Raw genomic sequence first — 16,087 nt, 5'->3', positions numbered from 1 at the left:
AAACTGATATTAAAAACAACTCAGGATGCAGCTTGGCAGAGATGCTGTAATAGAGAGCATCAGTGTTGTAATTACTTTCAACAGCAGTTTTAAGGCTGACACCTGTGACAAAGGTGAAAAGCTGACTGGAAAGGTGGATTTTAAACATAAAGTTTGCTTCCAGTACCGCATTACAGCAGGGAATTCTGACCTGCTAAGCCCCTTACTACAAGCAGCACAGGACTTTTAGTGGCTTGTTCAGATCCATCTGTTTTCTTGCAAGCAAGGGACCAGAGAACCTTTATTCTGCCTTGCAAGTAACTTTGAGACAGTCTATTTGCTCCAGCATGTTCTGCTGCAGCTTTCCTTACAAGCTTTAACATACACACAAAAAAAATAAAAATACCACATGGCAATAATGAACTGACTAAAGAGCTGGAGACCAGCCACGAAGAATAACACACATTTGCTAAAAGGAAGAGAGAAGCCTCAGTGTTGCATATAAGTACATACTGAAGAACAAAGGGGGGGCAGAGGACGGAGAGGGGGAAGAGGGAAGAAACAGTTTTAAAATAAATTTCCCAGTCATAAAGGATAAAGGAAAGAAAGCTTTAATACTTCACGAGGTCACACAGCGCTCCAAAAAGCAGTGCCTGACCTCGCCCTACAAACGAATCAATGAACGGAGCAGCGCCAGCAACACCAACACGTAGCGATCCTCACATTTCGGGTCACATTTGCAGAGTTTCAATCTACCTGCAGGCGGGCTGCTGCTGCTCCCTCACATGCATTTAAAGAGTATAAAAGCAGTAATCACGTTATCTCCCATCCTGTGTAGCTGCAGCCCCTCGGGTTCCCCCCGGGGTCAGGTTAAACGGGAGCCCCCAGCAAGGGCCGGCTCAGGCGGGGACCCGGCCGGGGCAGCCTCCCGCTGTCACCTCACCCGGGGCAGCCCCGCACCGCACCAGCCTTGGGGGCTCAGGAACCGCTGCCTCAGGGCAGGCGGGAAAACAGAATCACACAATCCATTCGGCTGGGAAAGACCTCTGAGATCATCGAGCCCCATCTACCACCGTGCACAGAGAGCCCGATGCCGCCGCTGACCCCGACCCGCCCCCCCGCGCTGCCCCTCACCCCGGCCCCGCTTCTCCCGCCGGGGCCGCCTCCCCTCCCGCCGCCACCGCGGCCCGTGTCCCGCACAGCCCCGCACTCACCGCGGCGGTGGCATCGCCCCTTCGCCCGCCCCGCGCCCGCTGTGGCGGCGCTGGCGCCATGTGACCGCAGCCTCCTCCTCCTTCTCCTCCCCATTCTCCTCCTCTTCCTCCTCCTCCTCCTCCGCCGCCATGACAGGCTGGGCTGGGGCAGTCGGAGAACATGGCGAGCCCTGAGGGGGAGAGCCGAAGGGCTCTGCAGTGTGTCCTGCGTCCCTTTTGCCGAGCTGTGGGGGGAATCAGGAGTGCGGGGCTGTGGATGTGCGGCTTTCATTCCTCTCCTCCTCTCAGATTTGCTGTGAATTATCCCACCGGGTTTGTGCGGTGTCTGGCAGCTCTCTGTGATGATTAAAGCCTTTTCCAACCCCTCGAAGTATTTGTTTCGGTTTTTTCGGCCTTTAATGCCCTTAATGGAAGTACAGAGTCACACAATTGTTTGGGTCCCATCCAGCCTAACCCTGCCAAGGCAGGTTCACATGGAGCAGGTGTCACAGGAATGTGTCCAGGTGGATTTGGATCCCGTGAAGGGAGATCCATGACCTCCCTGGGAAGCTGTTCCAGTGCTCTGCCACCCTCAATGTAAAGAAAGTCTTACTCATTTTGAAGTGAAACGTCTTGTGTTTTAGTTTCTGGCCATTGCTCCTCGTCCTGTTGCTGGGCACCACCAAAAAGTGTCCAGCACCATCCTTTTGGCACCCACCTCTGAGATACTTCTATGAATTAATGAAATCCATTCTCAGTGTTTAGACTGAACAGGACCAGCTCCTGCAATCTCCTCTCATAAAAGAGAAACTCCAGTCCCTGTGCTTGTCCAGGGGCTTTGAAGGGTGGAAAAAAGGTGTGTGGTGGAGGATGTCTGGGCTGACCAGCCATGGATCCCTCACCCTATAGATTGAGTTGCTGTGGGGAATGTTAAGGGGATGCTTTCTTCAGCTGGAAGAGGGAGATAGCAGAGGAAAATCTGCCATGACTACACTGAAATAATGTGAGATTGGCAGTTAATGTGCTTCCACAGCCACAAGATTTACATCCCTCAGCTGGGGAGTCATGCTGAAACCTCAGATCTTTGATATCCAGAGGAAAGGGTCAAACCACTGGCTTGCTAAACCCACCACAGCACAGATCCATCTTTGTGCAGGACTGACTTGGCAGGTGTCGTTTCTCCAGGCAAAGGGGTGAAACTGGAAGGCATGTTGGGTTTGTAAGCCCTGTTGAGGTTTAAAAACAAACTAGGTGTCAGATTTGCACAGCATAGTCAGGACTGGGAGCTTATTTTATAAATACCCAGATTACAGAACTTGAGCTCCTGAGTGACACTTCGTAGGTGGCAGGTTTTACTTTATTGAAGTGGAAATCAAACTGGGTTGACACATCCAAGCCCATTCTTTGGTGGATATTGCCCCCAATATCCAGAGATTATGTCAAGGTGCTTTATAATAACAAAAATAGAGCAGAACCCAGAACCTGTCAAAGAGCTGTAGCTGCAGCATTAGAGTACAGAGGGCAAAAAGGCAATCCATAATCAGAAGCTGCAGTGAGAGAAGAGGGAGTTACAGCCTGTGGAGGGGTTAGTAGGTGGATGGCAAGGAGGCAGCAGGGATCAGGATGAAAGCAAAGTGCAGTTAAATGAGATAGCCACACAGTCAGCCCCCTATCAGACAGCTTTTCAGAATTCCAGCTTCATAATGGCTAACATGCAGCTTTGATCTCTCTCTCATAATAGATTAGCCCAAGGACTGCAAGTGTGTGTTAAGCTCTTTTTAGGTAAAAGCAACCTCAGCATATATGATATCTGTTTTCTGCAGAACCATTATCCTGGAAGTCCAAATTTGGCCAGTTGTTGCCCAATTTATAATTCCAGCTATTTAATCCCTTTTAATTCTTATTGATAAGAAGTTCCCTGGTGCTTGAATTATCATTTCATTAGCAGAATTAATAAACCTATACTTTTTAGTGTCATTTACTGTAAGGTCTTTGAGATGTGTTTTATTTCTCAAAATTCCTGATAAAGATAATCTGTCCAGCCCAATTGCTTAATAAGATCTGTAATTACTCCTTAGTGTTAACTAATTGACCCACTTCCTTTGTGCTCACAGCAAGAGGCAAGAACTCTTATAACAGTCCTGGCAAGAAGCCATAACCCAAAGTAATCCTGTATCAATGTGGGTTGGGATCAAAATTTGGGTTCCATATGTACTCAAGCACTGAAATTTCATTTCTGTTGTTGACATGTCTTGGACACAGAAATTACACAAGAGAAAAGGACAGTCAGCTACAAAAGGTATTCTTTAAATCCTGTCCCCAAAACCAAACAGAATTAATGTGTATTGTTTTTCCAAATCCAAATTGTTCAGAACAAATTTCTCCAGCTGATGTGTCGTGCTTGTTGACCAGCTGTGATACAGAAGACTGTAGGAAACTCCAAGTATTCTTTCAATAACTGGGAGGACTTGCATTTGTTTCAGTGGTTTCCTGTGACAATTGTTTGGCTATGGGCTGTGACTGAAGTCAGTCTGCACATCCCCTAGTAGAGTTTCTACGTTATTCTACTTTTGACTGGCATAGAAAAGCCCTTGCAAGTGCTGGAGAGTTTACTTGGAATGTTTGAGGAAGCAGGACACTTGTCTGGTTGCTCTCAAACCTCTTCTTTCCCATTGTTACTTTTGCTGAAGACCACTTGACGTGGGTTTTTTGCCTGCTTTTCCAAGGGAATAAGGTCAAATGACAACCCAGAACACGTATATGAGTTTATCTGTTCTGCTGTCTCTTCTCAAGAACTTCTGAAATCTTGGGCTGTATGTATCAAATTTGAAAGTGGGTGGAAATCTCAAAGCTATTCTAAATAGCTTTGCAAAAACAGGTGTCTGAATAGGAGAGACTGTTATCCACCACCAAGCCTGTAGAACAAAGCCATCCCACATACCCTTAAATTTATTAGGAGCTCTCAGGAAAGAATCTATGGAGCTCTTGTGGCTCATCTATTGAAGGCATCAATTCTGTGCTTTGGAGCAGCTGTAAAGGCAAAAAGGATGTTCAATAGATTAAAACCAGAATATAGAACAAGATGGGAAGATTTGGAACATCAAAAATGCTTGCACATCTTGAATATTGTGTGGAATCCTCCCTAAAGCACAAAAAAGGTACCTCTGTACCTTGAACAGCAATTAACTAATTGGAATTGCTTCCTTAAAAAAAAAAAAAAAAAAGTGTTTGAATACACTTGAGCGGTTTAATTTGGAAAAAGACCATGAAGGAATGTGAATGTGATAGTGGTCAAAAAATCTGTTGTAACAGAAAAAGTGAATTCTGTGTTTCTTGTAGCATAAGATTTAGATGTCTTGAGTGGAATTTCCAGGCAATAAATTTAAAATAAATAAAAGAAAGTATGTTTTCTCTAGAGTTACCATTGTCAATTGCTGCAAGTGTAGCAGAGAGGCCAAAAGTATAAATGTTCTCATGAGTGGATTAGAAATGGAAATGAGAAAAATGTCCACTGAAGCCTCTTAAGCATAATGCTAATGCAGCTGCCAGCTGAGGAAATCTCCAAGTAAAGGGGTGGATTCAGCCAGCAGATTAAGGCACCTAAATTTGGTTTTCCATGTGTAGGTGTCTCCATGTGAACCAGATGTCTAAGCTCCCTTACACTCAGCAGAGAATTAATGTGGGATTTAGTTACATAATTGCAGGCACCGAGTGCCAGTTTAGGCACTGAGGAGTTTTCTACCTGGCCTCCTGCTCCAAGAAGCAGCAGATATCCTAAAAAACCTGTTCTGGCTGAAATCTCACGTGGAAGTTGTTGATACCTCAGTCCAGCACAGTTGTCACTGAGCACAGATGGTTGGCAAGCTGAACCCTGCTCATGGAGGCACAGCATGTTCAGAGCACCTCAAGGCAGAGACATCAATGTGTTCTGCACAGCTCAATGGCTCCTTGCTCCATCAGCTCTACTGAGTAGCTCTGCATCGACTGGAGGAGGAATTTGCATGCAGATGAAGACATTGGCATGGGGAAACTTCAGTCTAGGTGTCAGAAATTGTAGGTTCTGCCAGGCTGTACAGAGGGAATATTGCTTAGCTTTTCATGCTGTTTCCTGAAGTTTCCTTAGCTAGTCAGACCAGAGTTGATTCAGCAAGTATTGATTTAGGGGAAGAACCCAAGAGATTCTGTATGAAAAGCCATCCTAAAATACTCAGATCTGTGTCAATGAGGCTTGTGTGAAGGATTAGTGACAGTGTGTTGCATCATGGTGCATGGGTATGGAGTGAACTTGGAACTCAGTTACATGACTCCCTTAGCCTGGAGGACACCCAATGGCCAAGAGTTCTGGGGCAGCCGCAGGTAGTGCTGCTGGCACCCAGAATGGCCAATTCTTAAGCCATTCAATCCTGTAGCTAAAAGAGATTTTATCTTTTTTCTTCCACAAAGGGAAATCCAAATGAATTTGCTTGATGACAGGCTTTGCATGCTGTCATCTGTGAATCAGACCAGTTAGGTCTTGTTTGAGTAGCACAACTTGTCTTAGAAGAATTTAGGCTAAGATTCAGGGCAAAGAAATCAAAAAGAAGGATAACTAGAAAAGCCAGATGATAATTAAATGAGTTTTGGAATGCTGAATCAGTTTTTTCCTCAGTCTCTCATGCTTCAAATTATTTACATTTCCTTGTTGGAAATACAAAACTTTTAGCACTAATGCTGTCCTCGGGGGCTGATGAAAGTTCTAACAAAACAACTCAGCAAGCTCAAGAGTTTCTTTTTTGGACATCCTTCAACAAGCTATGAAGCTTTTTCAAACTTCATTGGGCACCAGCTGTGCTCCTGCATGTTTGCTAATTATTGACAGAATGCTTTGATAGTACAATAATAATAATAAATAATTAATAAATAATGAATACTTCCTTCTAGCATTGCTGGTGTCAGGAGAACATTGTACTCTCAAATATCCTGCTCAGACAGAGATGAGAGCAAACCTAATATATTACAATAAACAGGTTCTCTCCCTTTTCCCATACACAAGACACAGATAAGATCTACAACCAGCTAAATATATTAACCCATCCTAATGAAGCAGGAAACAAGTAGTAAGCTGGAATGATGAGCATGTGTGATGTGGCCCTAAAATCTGCAGGAATATGAGGAAGGAGCCAGTTGTGTGACATGTGCCTGGGAGAATTCACAGGTCTGAGGATCTTTGCTCAGAGTTGTTTTGTCTTAGCAAGGATTGCAGTACTGAGCATACAGAATAATATTGTCATGGTCTCTTCAGTTCCCTCCAAATTTTTGTCCTTCATTTTCCAGCCCAGGCTGTGTTATTTTTCTGCACTTCTTAGCATTTTTAAGTTCTTCTGTAGAGTCTCTCCAGAACTGTGGAAAACTTGTGTTTTATCTTTGAGGTGTTGCTGACTGAATTCCATCTGGTTTTCATGTTCAGAAGTTCTCACTCTTAAGATCTTTGAGTGAGATGCTAAATTTTCTAGAATTTCTTTTTACTGAAATAAAACTTTCCTTGGAATATGTTCAGGGAGGTAATTGGCTAAACATTCTGTCCAGTGTTGCTCAACTGTGCTCAGAGCACTTCACAGGCTCTGGAGTCTGGGCCAGCCTGGGCTGATTTCTTTTTCACTTTGGACTGTTTTGCAAAGTTTGAGAATGAAAACAATCCCATAAACCCAAGAAACCTCATAATTGAATTGGCTTTTTACCAGTGAACTATATTACAACTCTACCAAGAGTTTCCTTCTGTCATTGTTTCAACTCCCTGATAAGAAAAGGAAAAAAGTTTATTTACAGAGGAGTTCAGTCTCATTATCTTCTTTTTACAGATGTGGAAGTTAAGCACAGAAAGTTGAAGTTGTTTGTTCCAGCTCATCCAACAAAGCAGTAGCAGACAAAAAAATAGAAGTGAGTCCTTCAGTGCTTTTTCTGTTGCATCATTCTGTCTTCCTGTTTTGATGAAAACTTCTAAAATGTCATTTTCATAGGTAAATATGTGAGAAATATTCAGACTTGCTGAACAGTCTGACAAAACCTTTAGTTATGTCACATAAACTGAGGTTAGATAGAGTTCAGACTGACACTAGGACTCCAAGCCTGAATTGTGGCATTTCTATTATTACAGGGGTTTTTTTTGGTAATTTTTTCTCATACCAGGTATAATCTTCCATCAAAAGATACTTCAGCCTCTAGCCCCAAATCTGTTGTACAACAGGATGCTGAGCCTTTTTGCTTTTTCATACTACAAGGTTTTTCTGCATTCTCAGGAATGGACTTTCACTTTCCTAGAACTGAGAAATGCATAAATATGTATGTGTAACAAGGAAAGCGTGGTTATCCAGTAATATTCATAGCTCCATTTTAGATCTGTTTTTCCCATTGGTTTTATAAAATTTATAAAATTATTCTGATTCTCACTAACTGGGTATAGTTCCTGCTTCTCTGTAGCAACTTTAATCACAATGGTACCCTTCTTCTTTTTCTTCTACCCCCACCTCCAATTTGTCTTTTTTTATCTGTTTCAATAACACATCCTAAAAAAAATTCACAACTTGACAACTTTCATGAGCAATCAGACAGTGATTTACAAACTTGTACTTAAATCATTCTTCTTTTTCAGAGGCTGGACATGTTTGCAGTAAACCTCATCTTTGTGTTGTTTTTTCAAAGAATATGTAAAATTCAGGAGTAGTTGTGTTTCCTACCTTATGCACATGTGAGAAACTGCAGAGGAATTTATATTCTTATAGCCAGGAGGACAAGAATTACAGACATGACAGTCCCTTGAGGCACTCTCTCCAAAAATCTGGATTTATTGTTTGATATCTTCATTTGTTCTCTACAGTATGTTGATAAAATTCTTACTCCCACAACCTGTGCCGACTTTATCTGGTTAGATTAGAACCACTTGCAGCCAAACAGAGTTTCTTGTTGGGAAATTAAATATCAGTACAAGCAGAGATACCTAACCTCTCTCAGAATTCCCAGGCAGATTGAAAGCAAAACAAGAAAAAAATCCCCATCAGCAGGGTATTCTTTGTTACACCATTAACTTGTGGTTTACCAGAGAAATATGTTAGTATAGGCTGTAAAAACCAGTATTTCTAAAATGCAATTTTTAGAAGTGTCATAGTCTTGATTTCAATAAATGATGAAAACAAAAATAAGTATTCCAATTGGTCTGTACAGTACCCAAGAGCTGTGCAGTTACATTTACATTTACTCCTTATTTTAGTATGAACAAGATTGCTATGATTAACACCCTCAAGGCAATTTTGGGGCCTATTAAATTAAATGAATGACTGGAGGAAACCATTATTTCACTATCTGAAAATGCCAAGTGAACTGCCTAAGGAAAATGGTGAAATTGGAAGATAAATAGCACAGAGATTTATCCTGAATAGACATTGTGCTATTCTAGGGAATAGCATGTTGACAGCAGGAGAATTCTGTGTGAGCTGTGAGATGCCCCCTGGTGTATTTCTGCTGAGACTTTGTACATGGTCAGAGAGGGAGAAAACACCAGGACAGAACGCCTGAAGAATTGATGGAGGGTAAGGAAGTGTAAAAGGCACAGGAAGCTCCATAAGGACACAAAGCTGCAGAGGAGGGATTGGTAGCAATGCCATTTAGCATCTGCCATTTACAATAAGAAACATTAGCTGTATTTAGCTGTAAAAGCAGATTTAGGTAACATTTTCACCAGTAGGTGTTAGAGGATTCTGTGTGGTGATAGGGATCCAGCAGCATTTTATGGATGCTGTAGATGGAAGGGAGGTTGGAGAAGGTTTGATAAGCCCCAGAGAAAGAAGTTCCATTCTTCACTGTGATATCTCTTTGATAGAGAGCTTTGTGAGGGTTATGGGGATCCCCAAACTTAACTGCAGCCATGTGGCTGAATTCCTCTCACCACCAATCCAATATACTCTGCCTTCTTCCTTCTTTCCTAGAAAATTCTACTCGTTTGGGGCTGCTAAGGAGAGGAAGAAGCTGGGAAGGGACAGGAGAAAAGGAATTATTTCAGCAGAGGGGAAGGGAAGAATAGAAGTCCAAGAGGAAAGCTTTAGAGAGCAAGGATTTCTATTCTATTACTGCAATGAAAAATCAATGTTCTCAATGCTCTGACAGTTCCTTTCAGGGACAGCAGTGACTGAAAAGGTAGAAATCAAGTATGGCCTTGATGTTTGTGTGTAATCCAGAACCCTGAGCAGAGTCCCTCTGTCCCAGGGAGGGGTGCAGGGGCTACTGGGACAGGCTCTTACAGCAGCCCTGCATTTCAGGTACAATTTTAAGTAAAGTGTCATTTGTTACAGAAATGCTAGTAAGCAGCAGTGGTATCTTGAACAGGATAAGAAGAGAAAGAAGTGGAAATATTTCAAGGTCTGAGATTGGGCTGGTTGGCACATGGAGGACTTAGAAAAGTCAGGATTTTCTTGGAATAGTCTTGTCAAAGGAGAGAGAAGAGAACTGTGACTGGGATAAGAGAAATTAGAATTCTGTTGCATATAAATTGGTATGGATGGCTCTTCTCCAAACTTAAGTGGCAGTTCTAGATGCTAGGAAGTTGTTCTGTGGTGTTGATTATCCAGAACTTTTCAAGAAATAAAGTCACATAAACCATAAGGACCTAAATGTGTGTAGACAAGAGCAGAATCAAAAGCAGGTGATTCTAAGAGTTTGAGGAGGAGCTCCTGCACTATAAATTACCTGTTTATAACTGGAATTTAGTATTTGCAACTCTCTTTGGAGGATGACAAAACAAAATGCATTTGTTGCCTCATTCAAGAAGAAAAAGATATTATAAACTATTTTCATAATTAAATTATTCCAAATCTCAATCCTTTCTGTATGCCCTTGTGATGGAAAAAAAAGATTATGTAATTTTATATCATTAAGAGAAAATGCCAGTGGTTGAGCCAGCCACAAAATATGTCTACATATTTTTGAGATTTTTCACTAATGAAAGCTTTGGTTCTCTTGTGGATTAAATAAGTGAGGGCAGGGAATTGAGGAAATGAAGGCAAAATCCCTTTGAACGGATTGATACTGCCTGTAACAAAATTTCATTTCAGCACTTTATTGCATAAAAATCTGTTTTAAACCAAGCAATCCTGGTGGTGTTCTTACAGCCTTTGTTGCCAAAAGAAAGAAAATAAAAATTTCAGCTTTCATTGTAATGAAGGCCTCCAGTTCTCATGATCACAGGAATAAAGCCTTAAAGATTTGACAAATACATAAAACGATGGCTCATCCTACAGATTCAAATTAAAAATAAAAAATAAGTGAAGAGACAAAGGGAAATAACTTCTAGTATTTTTTAACAAAGCCATTCTTCTGATTTTACAAAAACCAACTCCAGGTTTTGTTAGTGCTCAGGCTGGTAACGCTGAGCATAAATCCCAAATATGTTGTCTGGCAGTGCACCAGCTTGAGTTAAACCAAAGTATATTATCCATTCTCCTAAATGCAAGCTTCTGCTGCACCAGATTTTGAAACTAAGTTGTCTGAGAGTTACAAAGCAATACCAGATGGTAACTGTAGGTTGGCTGGAATTTGTGGTCTCTCTCCTCTTGCCACATGTTTCACCACTTGCAATATACTAAATGATATTGTTCAGTTATTTGTCTTCTTGGCTCAATATTCCCTTTCTTTCATGTTCTGGACTGGTGCAATTCTTCATGGTTTCACTAGGTGGGTCCCCACAACAGTGCACTGGGGAAGCAAATCGTGAGCAGGCTGAACACACTGAGGTAACTTTATCTCCCAGTCAGCTTTGTTTTCACTTCCTTTGGCAGAAGTTCACTACAGCCCATGTCTCATGTACAATCTGGAGATCAGTGTGTTGGGCAGTTGTCATAAAGGGGCTGCTTCTTCTTAGGACTATTGCATCTCAAACTTACCTATTTCAAATTGAATTTAAAACCAGTGTAGGAGTTTTGATAGCCAGTTAGGTTCAGTCCCATAATTACAAAAAAATAATTTTTGTAATTATTTTACCTTTCAAAAGGTGAAGAAAAGCTGGTGATTAGCAGCATTACATATATCCTTCCTTTCCAAAATCACATCATTTTTAATACTTTTTATACTAGTCAAAAACAAACAAAAAATCCTTTCCATGTGTGTGAAGTATTAACGTGATGCCTTAAAGATCTAGAAATGAAACAAGCCATTTTCAAGACAATATTAGTATAGGAGGTATTAAAAAGGCTGGTCTTTATTGGAGGCCTCCAAGGGGCAGATATGGAAAAGTGCTCACCCCACATAGTGTGAATGCAGTTCTATAAATTTAGCAAATTAGCATAATTGACAAGAATCACCAATTAGAAGCATAAGTGATGAAGTAATTCCCCCTTTTTGGTTCCACAACTTCTGCAGCCCCTTTTAGATAGGAGCTGAACTTTTTTTATAAAAATGTATCTCCAAGAGCTGGTTTCAACCTTGGCTCCCAGAGAGCCAAGGTAGGATAGGAGCCTTGGACCCACAGGGTTTGGAGCCTCTGCAATGTGTTTTGTCTGTCTGTCAGGGTAGGGAAGAGGTAGGGAAAATATTGGAGCTAGCTACAATACAATGATAGGCTACAGAGCTACAAATATATGTGTAAAGAATATAGAGAATATATAAAAGCAAAAAAGGCAAAAATCAATTCAGCATCAATTGATTAGTGTTAAAAGAAAGACTTTTTAGCTACAGTCTTCAAAAGTTTTTTCCAAGTGTTTTATATGTGTGTATTTAACATGGAAAGGTATTTACCCCCTAGACCTGACCAAAACAAAACTCAACACAAAGCTTCAGACCTCTGTATGTGATAATGTCCCACAGAGAAGAAAAGGGAAAATTAAATCATAACAATATTTTTAACATCCATGGTGCTCTGACCAAGGAGGCAAGTGATTTCTTTACTGTCTCAGATTTTGCAAAGAGAGAAGATCCTTTAACCTGCAGAGAGCTCTGTAGTGTCATGTCCAGGCTGTTTGTGACATTCAGACTTGCACACTTAAACCCATGGCTCTTTATCATGTAGTCTGTAACATTAATTTAACTTAGAATGGTTAACTCTTACTCTGGGAGACTTATCTAAGGATAACTTCAGTGTCCACTTCTCATATCTTGACACCTACAGAAAAAAAATCAAAGCAGACAATTTCCATTATTGTGAGGTTTGGAATTTTTTTTCTTCCTCCTTTTCCCCCTCATGTCCAGGTTCACTAAGTGATCTATTTAATCTGCTTGTTTGACATGATTAGACAATCCATGTGGAAGCCTATCAAGAAGCACAAATTTTGATTGAAGTAAAGGTTTTATTCCTTGTGATTTATGTTTAAAGGGCAAAGAAAGGTTTAGAAAATTCTTACTTTATATATTACAGAGATAAACTGAAAATTAAAATTGATTGTTTTCTTGCTCAGTAACCAACTTGCATTAAATAAAACTCATAATCACTATTGACTATATTTAAAGTCAAAAAATCTTGTTTTTTCAAATGGAAGATGAGAAAGGCTGTCATAGCATACCATAAACATGGTGGTACTTTATGTCAGAGATCTGGCTCAAAATTCATCCTCAGGAGTGGCTATAACATCTGATTCCCTGTTTTCAGCAAGTAGGTAGATAGAAACTTCTGTGTTTTATCCAAACCAGTTTTAATAGTCTTCTTCTCCTCATTTTGATGTCAAGACCCAACTTGGAAAAAAAAATAGCTTCTGTGCTGTTGTAGTTGATTTATGTCTTGAAATGCTAGTTATGAACTCCAGTAGTTATCTCGCCATTATCAAACTTGCATTAGTTACAATCCCCCTTCTTCAGCTGGGGTCCAAATCTTCATTTAGGCTGAGTGCAAATGCTCTAGGAATCCAGGGCAGTGAAGAGTGATGAAAATTCCAATAAAAGCCTGATTCAGATTTGGAAAGATCTTGTGTGTCTGAGTCTGGAGATTTGATGTACATAGGGGGACCTCATGTTCTCCTGGATTAGAGTCGCCCTTCTGTGTCCCTGGGCAATGAGCAGAGTGTGGTGGGAGCACTCATCATTCCACTTGCAGAGTTACAAACCACACCGCCAGACACACTGTATGGGCTTGGTCTGCTCACACTTGTCCGGCACCATCACTTCCTCTGGGAAAATGGCAAAAGCAAATAGCAACTTGTCTGTGTGCGTGTAGGCGTGAGCTCCTGAGAACGCAGCATTTGGCACCGTGTGCAAGCGGAGTTCAAACGTCCTCGAGCTATGAGTTGTTGACATCTTCTCTCAGAATTGACATATAAACTACTTAAAGCAGTTTTGGTGCTACCTTATCTCAACATTGCCTTCAAAACCTATCACGATTCCCGAGTCACCAGGTCAGCCTGAGCGGGGAAATGTGCTCACAGCAAAGGGTGTTAACATTTGCATCGTCCCACTTGTCTGCAGGCAGAGGGTGACAGCACTTACAGCCTCCTCGGGAGCCGGAGAGGCAAAGCACACTCCATTAATGCTTGTGTCTTGCTGCCCCACAGTGGCTGTGTTTACAGAAGGAATAATCCCCACAACAAAGGCAACGGTGGACACTTCAAATAGTGTGAGATGTGTAAAGAATATAGAGAATATATAAAAGCAAAAAAGGCAAAAATCAATTCAGCATCAATTGATTAGTGTTAAAAGAAAGACTTTTTAGCTACAGGTACAAACAGGCGACGTGTGTATTTGTGAATGCGAAATGTGTGGACCCCGACAATGGGAGAGCTGTGAATTCTAATAATAACTGAGGAGAATAAAGCATGGAAAAGGCTATTGAACCTATCTTTTGTTTGCAATTAACCCTGGCTGATTTAGGAGCATTGGAATTAAGGTGTTAAAGATGTTGCTTTTTGCTTGCATTTAATCCATAAAAAGCTCTGTAATAGCAACCTTTTGAAGTATAATTTTAGAATATTACTTTTATCCTTGAAACTATAGCTTTGGAATATATATAAAGGAAATATGCTTATCTCACGCCTTATTGAAGCAGAGAAAAACAGCTTGAGAAAGGAAGATGAACATCATCTCAAGGGTTTATGGTTTCAACCAAAGGGAAACTGGACATCACTGTTATGAGATTTATAGTCTCTGCAATTAAAAGGTGGACACACATCTGGGGAGCTGGACCCCACCAGATGGGATTCGTCTTTCTTCTTTCAGAAACTGGACTGTCACCATCTGGGGATACTCCTTTGAGATACATCCAGAGAAATTAAAATCACAATAGTGTATAGAATTGTGATGTAATAATTTGGAATAAAAATTGCTGATGAGTAAAAGATTGGAAATAGAAACTGCTGAAAAAAACGGATGAGTACCCCTATAAATACCTGTAACCATCAATTATCGGTGTGCAGTTGGAGGGAAAACTTCCCCCACTGTACCCAGTGCTGTATTGCTCACACTTTACCATATGAAATAATAAATTGATTGCTGCTTGAATATTGGCCTAGTCAAGCTTCTTATTCTTAACAATAGTAATAGTTTCTCAGTCAAGTTCTAACTCTGCAAAACAGACATTGCATTTGCACGGTTCTATGTTTACTACTCTGAGTTTAAATGCAATTAAGCATGGCTGGTGTTGCTACCAGAGATGGACTTGTCCCTCCTTTAGAGGAGTAGAGAAGTGCCAAGTATCATTGTTGTAATGAAACCAGGGGAAGGTAAATACACCATCCAAATATTCCAAGGCCTCTTGAGGCTGAGGGTCAGCAAGTGAACCTTGGCTCCACCGCCAAAAATCTGAGTTGTTAATGGAGGGTTAAAGTGGTAGGCATCCTCTGGGCTACAGCAGGATTTAACAAATACCTGTGAATGAAACATTCAAAAGGACTCCAAGGCAAAGCTTGACTGCAACTTGGAGTGTGCACAGAGGGAAAGGAGAAAGCAGTCCAGGATCATGTTACTCATCTGATTGCAACGGGCTCTGTTTTCAGCGCTGCCCCCAGGGCTTTACCTGATCTATCCAAATAAGTCTGCCCTTCCCACCCTGCAATCATTCATACATAAACAACTCTAAATACTTTTCTGACTGTTCTGCCAGTTTCAGCTCTTCTTGCTTATTCAGTGCCTGCTGTCCTGCCAAAACAGCAAACTGAGCTCATGTGGGTTGTGGCTGGGGGCAGAGGCAGGCAACAGTGGTCTGCCCATTTCCTTTGTTTTCAGTGTTTCTCTTTGGCCTTTCCTTGGGTGGAGTCCAAGGGATGGATCATTGCTGGTTCCATCATGATGCAGACAGAACAGACATCACTTGTCAAACAATGACAGCTTTATGAAGCTCAACAATCTCAGCCAAAGTCTTGATGCTATCATCAGTCATGTCTTTCTTCCCAGTCCCTGCAGGTGACTGCAGCTGGCAGCAGATCTTTTGACAGTCAGATTCTCTATGTTATCTCTTTTGGACCAAGTCTTTAAATAATTGGACAGGAAGATCTGGAAGGAGATATGCTGTTTCAAGGCATAAATAACATCCTGCTGAGTGCTACAGAAAGCTTTTATTTAATTTTGTTCAATTTAATTCAAATGTGGTCATCTGGCTTGGCCTCCAACCATGATTTCTGTAGATTTATGCTCAGTTTCTTCTTAGACCACTGACAATCATATACAAATCATTTCACTGTACCTCCATTCCTCAGCTCTTCAGTGGGAATAAGAAAATGTTCTTTATTTACAGGAAATGGAAATAAAGACTGATGGGATAAGGAGTTTGTGAGATTTTCTGATTTTCTAGTAGTAGAGATCCATATACATAACTGAAACACGGGGCTGAAATGCCAAGAGTCTTTGCTACTAACAACAAAGAAAAGTGGAGAGTCTTGTTGGTACCCTGCCATCAAATCATGTGTTCCACCCCATGGAGAAAGCCAGACCATGCAAAGTTAAAACTATTTAAGCTATCAGAGATAAGTGAACTT

The 16,087-nt window shown here is 41.2% G+C and overlaps 1 protein-coding gene across 1 annotated transcript in view; it reads right to left on the bottom strand.

The window, feature by feature from the left end:
• Positions 1 to 1,241, bottom strand: part of GALNT11 (polypeptide N-acetylgalactosaminyltransferase 11) — a 47,428-nt gene extending 46,187 nt beyond the window's left edge. The window contains exon 1 of the mRNA XM_059470305.1: positions 1,194 to 1,241. The gene's annotated coding sequence lies outside the window, so the exon portion shown is untranslated. The remainder of the gene's footprint in view (positions 1 to 1,193) is intronic.
• Positions 1,242 to 16,087: the final 14,846 nt, after the last annotated feature.

This window comes from Ammospiza nelsoni, chromosome 1 (assembly GCF_027579445.1).
Source record: "Ammospiza nelsoni isolate bAmmNel1 chromosome 1, bAmmNel1.pri, whole genome shotgun sequence".
NCBI lineage: Eukaryota > Metazoa > Chordata > Aves > Passeriformes > Passerellidae > Ammospiza > Ammospiza nelsoni.
This window is presented reverse-complemented; position numbering and strand designations above follow the sequence as displayed.